The sequence below is a fragment of the Amphibalanus amphitrite genome, unplaced genomic scaffold (genome assembly GCF_019059575.1).
Source record: "Amphibalanus amphitrite isolate SeventyFive unplaced genomic scaffold, NRLGWU_Aamphi_draft 000075F_arrow, whole genome shotgun sequence".
Classification (NCBI taxonomy): domain Eukaryota; kingdom Metazoa; phylum Arthropoda; class Thecostraca; order Balanomorpha; family Balanidae; genus Amphibalanus; species Amphibalanus amphitrite.
The window spans coordinates 986,800-993,090 of NW_024881571.1; positions in this window are offsets into that span (position 1 = coordinate 986,800).

Sequence of the window (6,291 nt, forward strand, 5' to 3'; positions counted from 1 at the left end):
AAGTCGGGAAAATCGGGACCTGTTAGAAAGTCGTAAAGTGTGGCTGCTAAGGGGTTTTTCGGGGTGCTGATCACGAATATCGTGTTAGTTTTGATCACAGATGATGTCTTGAAGCATTTAGACAAGGTCGGGTCAGGTCAGGTCAGGTCAACCAGTAGGCGTCGTGACGGGTATTCATAGTACGTGTCAACCGCCTCTGACAGCTTCGTAACATGTTACGAAGTCACCAAAACTACTTCGTAAATGTTCAAATGGTTGCTAAATTCAAATTCAGCTCCAAAAACTAGCCTAGAAACATGTAAAACTCGAAAAAGTGACCCGAGGTCACCCGAGGTCACCAAAGGTCAATGACCTGACCTGACCTTCAGGTGACCTTGACACACACGGGAGCAACATCAAATCACATGTTTGAACGTTTGAAACCACGAAAAGCTTGCAAACACGCGGCTAGTGCGAGCCGACATACGCGAAATCGCGATTCCGGCCAAACATGGTCTCGGAAAAGAGGTCACAGGTCAAAGGTCATTTGGGTCAGGGTCATGAAATTTTCAGGGTAGGTGTAAAATTGATTAATGCGAGGGTACTGAAAGTTTCGTCGCGATCGGCCGCTTTTTACGCGAGTTATTCGCGAAAAACCATGGGGGGGTCCATCCGACCCCCCCCCCTACACATGCGAGGGTTAATATAATTATGACACTACCCATGACTGAGTGAGCACCCATCCAGTTATAAGTGTTGCCTCTCATACTTATACATGCTTATACCTACATATAATCTCCCCGGTCAGCGGTACTGCTAAACTGACACCAAAATATCCACTTATCTAGCTCAGCTGGCATTGTGGCATCATTGCAGCGCATGGGGCCTATCGCACACTCAACAGTGCACAGTGAGAAACAGCTGCTTTACAATATATCCAGTCAATCGACCGAAGACTACAGCACAGTAAATATTGAAGTTATTAGGAAGGATGTTCTTAATATAAGTTTCGGTAAAACTAGTATGCTTACACGTTTACATTTCTCCATAAAACTGTTATGGATGTTTTTGTTTGTAGTGATTCGGACTAGTAATTCAATGCGGAAGGTAATGAAGCTTTCCTGTCTTGCGGTAAGCTGTCTTCCTAAAAAAATCGCTTTTTAGGAATACGTGGGCAAGGAATATTGCGGATAATCTGTGTCTAGTCGTTAGATAAAACCAGACAACGACAATGTATGTATGTTCATGTTCAAACATTTGTTATAGTTGCATCAATTCTACCTGGATTTTCAATAAAGTATGGGTTCATTTGCTTCGCACTGTCATATCAGCTATGCTGCTCAGTAGCCACCATGGCAAGTGCTTTGTATCAAAACCAGTCATCAATGCTCAGCTTAGCTTCCGAAATTCATTAAAATGCATGAGACCGTTAGAACCACTTTGCCAATGCTCACAAAGCAGTTGTAAAGCCTGATGTATATCAGTTCCGGCTGGCGACTTAGAGATCAAAATTGTTGGTCCATGAAATAACGCATTCTTCGGAACATTCCAGTACTAAATGATTGTGCGTAATTAATTGTGCTTACATTGTTACGTCAAGCTAATACCTTTTCAATAATCAAGCAACTTCTGAACTACCTAAGCATGAAATAAATTTGAAGTAAATGGGATTGTTAGAAGTGAATAGAAAAGTAAAACCAAACTAAATGCAGCTTTAAGCATACGATTACATACTTGCTGCCATTATAATCGCTTTGAATATGCCTTCTAAAAGTATGTTAGCTCGCAAAAGTAAAACATTGATGAACTCTGGTTTGTCCTTTCACTAACTAAATACACTTATAGCAGAAATATCTGTATTTGCAATGTTGGTAAGATCTTACACATGCTTAAAGCAACTGGACGTATTCTAATAGTGCTCGTTTTTTCTTATAGTCATGCATGTATTATATGAACGCATACATTATGCATCAGTTATGCTTCAAGAATCTCAATCTCTGCATGCGTATTTAGCGAAGCTTAAACGCAGCATGCAAGCATGATTCATGGTTTCAACTACTTCATGCCACCCACGCGAGCTGCCAGATTCGGCGAAACACGAGTCGATTTACCCGATATCTAGGATCTGCAAATCCCCCTCAGAGAGGTGAGTCCAGCTCAACAAGGTCTCGCATACGGCGAACCTAAGGCCGACGAGCCGAGACTGCTGGCCGGAATAAGCCGATGTGATTATATGATAAAAGCTGCTCGAAAGCGTAAAATGGAACAGAAGAATCGGTCTTTAGCGCATTGTGTCGGAACAGCAAGGCATTTGCGCAATTCCAGAGCAGACTGCACTGACTTAACTCTTTAGGAGCGCTTCCATAGCCTCTCAAGAGGAATTGCTCCCTTCTAGTCAATCATTACCCAGAATAGAGATCCAGGGAAAAAATGCTTAAAACAGAGTTTATATTACGCATTAGCCACAACCTTGAAATGCGCACAGTTAAATTGTTCCGACGCGTTTTAGTGATTTAGCTACGTTTTGCATTGGCGTATTAATCAATCCCACAACTTAATTATCATTGCATTACAAGCGTCAAAGCTTCAATCGATTGTGTGTACCATTTCTTAGGAAGTAGATTGTGGTGCCACATCATTTCATAAAACAGCATCCTTAAAAAAAAATGCCGAACTGAACTTTATGAGTCTTCTATGAAGCTGATATTGAAAAGATTTGCAGTGCATTAGTAACGATAAATCACACACCATCCACATAAATATGCAACACTTTTGCCGACCAAATCCCATAATTGTATTTCAAACTTATGGTAACTAGTCGGCTCAATGCAGTGATAATTTATGACTTGTCTTTGTTTTGACAACGCAAGTGTCAGTTTGCGTCCTAAAGCCATCCGACGTAAGACGACTTCGGTCTGTAGTCGTACTCTAATCTTTTGCAGAACTGCATTTGAGGCTCGCATCTGACTGACAACCACCTTTGACGAGATCGATAAATTGACAGCACGGAAAAAATCGCCTCTGTAGTGAAGTCATGAGACAAACTCTCATAAAATCGTCAGCCTCGCGCGGTATGTCTCGCGTGTCTCACTGCCTGTCTCACTGGCCGGCTGCATGTCTCGCGGTGACTGCTGTCTCGGTTGCGAAATCGCACCGGCGCTGGTTAGCAATGGCAAAACAGAGCCGATGTTTAATATTCGTGTCGGCGCCGACAGCAGGCCGGTCAGGCTCGGCGCACTAACGGGCGACAGCATGAATGATAATCTAATTATACATCCTATTGCACCAGCAAAGCACAGTGGTGGCAATTAAAAATTTTGCATCGCTATCTAGCCGACCTGTTATATATTATCCGAGGGCCGGTCGGTACATCATGTAGCAATTATCATTGTTCGGCGGTAGCCTGTGCTTTGACATCGGAAACAGATTTGGGCGATATATCGTGCGCTGGCGTCGGGCTGCACCCCCAGCCAGTGGACAGCGAAGGCTTGGCGCCCCTGCAGGGCTCCTGTGGCCCCCGAGTGAAGAAAGGTAGACGTACCGCCGCGCCTTGCTAGGCAGGATAGAGACTAAAGAGGCCCCGAACGCACCCTTTGCGCATGACCGTATCGACGCCTCACTCTACCATCGCGAGCGTTCGTCTGAAGCGGCCGATTCAATTGCGCTCGGACCCAAACTCAATTCACACTCACTCATATCAATGTCATCCAGGCCTGCAATAATCGCGCTCCCTGCCTGCACCCGAGCGCAATTAGTTTGCACCCATTTCGCGCACCCCTCGCACCCACCGCTCTCCTCTCAGGGTGTCCCCGGGTCAATCGGCGACCCTCCGCGCTCCCTGTGAGACCGTCACAAAGAGTCCCGCGCCAACAATGCATAATACGTTACCCTACATGCCCATATTGCCTCTAAATGATGCACAATAGTTGATGAATGGATTCAATAGGCTGTTGCCGACTGGTGCGCCGGCGGGGGGCGGCCGGCGCAGCGGGGCTGACCTCTGACCCACCCCGGGACAGCAGGATGCACCGCGCCGGCTGGCGCCCATTGGTATTCAGTGTGGCATCGGCCCGGCCGCTGGCCGCAGGATGCATATTAGGAGAGCCCTAATGCCGCTCCAAGGTGGGGTCGCTGCTGTCCCCGGATTAAAACGCTCGGCTGATGAATTTAGAATGTCGCCACCGACAAATCATCGACGCCGGGCCGGCCGACGCGCGTCGCGCTCCTGCGATTGACATCGTGAGGTCTTAACGGCGGCGACCGGTGATATATGCTGTGTAAATAAAATAGCGGCTGTGTAAATCATGCGTGGGGGCGTGTGCCGCTGCAGGCGCGGCGGACAGGCGGTCTGCAGCCGCCGGGCCGGCTCAGATGTACCACTGGCCGGGACACGGCTCTGACCTCGCCGCCTGATTGCGCCGGCGCGGGGTGTGACAGTTGGCGCCGCGGGACGTCGCAGCAGTGCCGACGCTCCCCGCCGAGTCCCTCCCCCTCCCCTCCTCCAACAGGCAGGGGCAGTGACGCATCGGCGGCGGCGCGCCTCACCGTCACCGCCCAGACGGCACCGACCCGAGTGATTTGAGGCTGCTCACTGCGGCACAGAGTCATAAACTGGTGCGTCGAGTACTCCGACTGCCACGATTGTCGATAGTGCGCCCCATTTACACGGGAAAATGACCTTAATTGGCCGTTTATTGCCGCTGGCCTCAGCGACCTCTCAAAAACACTAACAAACTCATCGAGAGCGTTCTGAGCTCATTATTGCGTCTGGCAGTCAATAAACGGTCGATTTATAGTGTCTCAGTGAGACAACAGTCGGCCGACCAGCCCAACATGCCTCGGGGAGAGACCCAGTCCCGGTGAGAACAATGACCAAAGTCGCGAGACCCGCACTAAATCTGACTGATACAGATCACGGAGACGATCGGGCCGGTCACTTACACGAATCCAGAGGAGAACAATCGGCACCAAATGGACGGACTCTGGCCGCAGGATCATCCGAGTTTGCTCTGATCTCTGACTGTCTTCCTCGCGGCTGCTTTTCATCTGATGCTCTCCCTTTTCTTTTGTTTGGTCTTTTATGGTTAGATTCGATCGTTTTTTTTATTCACTATTCCTTAAAGAAGGAAAAAAACTTCTTAAAATGGACATAATTTTCAGAAAATACCGCAACGCTTAAAAGTGCGGTCTAACTAATTCATAGTAGTCACGGCAGTCAACTTAATTACTTAGCGCTACCCTCAAGAAAGCAATGACCTTTTCTCTCTTTACGCTTTTCTTTTTTTCTTTTATCTCTTTTCTCTTCTGTCTTCTATCATCTCTCTTCTTTCTCATCCCCCTCTTCTCTCTCCTTTCTTTTGTCTCACTCCTCCTAACACCTTCTCCTACACTCTCGCCAACGTCAGGAGGAGCCTCGCGCGGCCGAGATCTGACCCTTCACCGGGTGGACGGCACGGGGCGCACTAAGGCGCGCTCTGACTGCAGCTCTGATAGATGAGACTGCACTGCACCTGTCGGCCCGTCAGCGGCCGCTGACATAGCACCGTGTCGCCGCCCGTACCGACACGTGACCGACGCCAAACCGGGAGATCACCCGCCGTCACGTCAGATGATGTCGTGGCCCCGCTGATGACGTGGAGTCCGGTCACACTGCGCGGTGCGGAGAGCGAGAAAAGACAGGGAGATGAAGGGGCTTCTCCGACTGGCGTCATAGCATGTGCGTCATAACATTTTTGGGCAGTTTGGTATACTATGTTTGATGATGTTTTGCCAAGAAGAGCCAAATCTTGTGATATTTCTGACACATTTTTTCGCTGTGGCCTCAGTTCTGAGCGAAGGAGCGATCAAGAAGCTGGGACAGTAGAAACCCAAAGCAGTGGTAACAATTTATCCAAAACACTTTTGTAACTGTTAAGCTTGGTGCAGGATTTTACTGCGAACAGTTCGACCAAGTGATATTTATAACGACTCTATTTTTGTCATTCCTCTGGTTTTCCGTCGAACTGAGCGACTTTTCTGCCCGCCATTCTCGCTTTTCTGGCCGGTTTCTTGTGAGTTGGGTCATTGCTCTATATGTCTCTGTCGGCGGCGATGGTCTGTTGGAGCTCGTCGGCCGCGCTCTGCGCCCGTTCGCACCTGTTCAGACCGACCAGGAATGCGGGCAGTCGACATCATTGCGCCATCTTACACCGGCGCCGGTCACGTGCACTTGCCCGGCCACAAAAGTATATTGTTTAATCTCCCGCAATTGATGGTGGGGATGCTCCCTCTAATGAAGACATTTTTCAGCGCCATTCGTCGTGCACCTCGGCG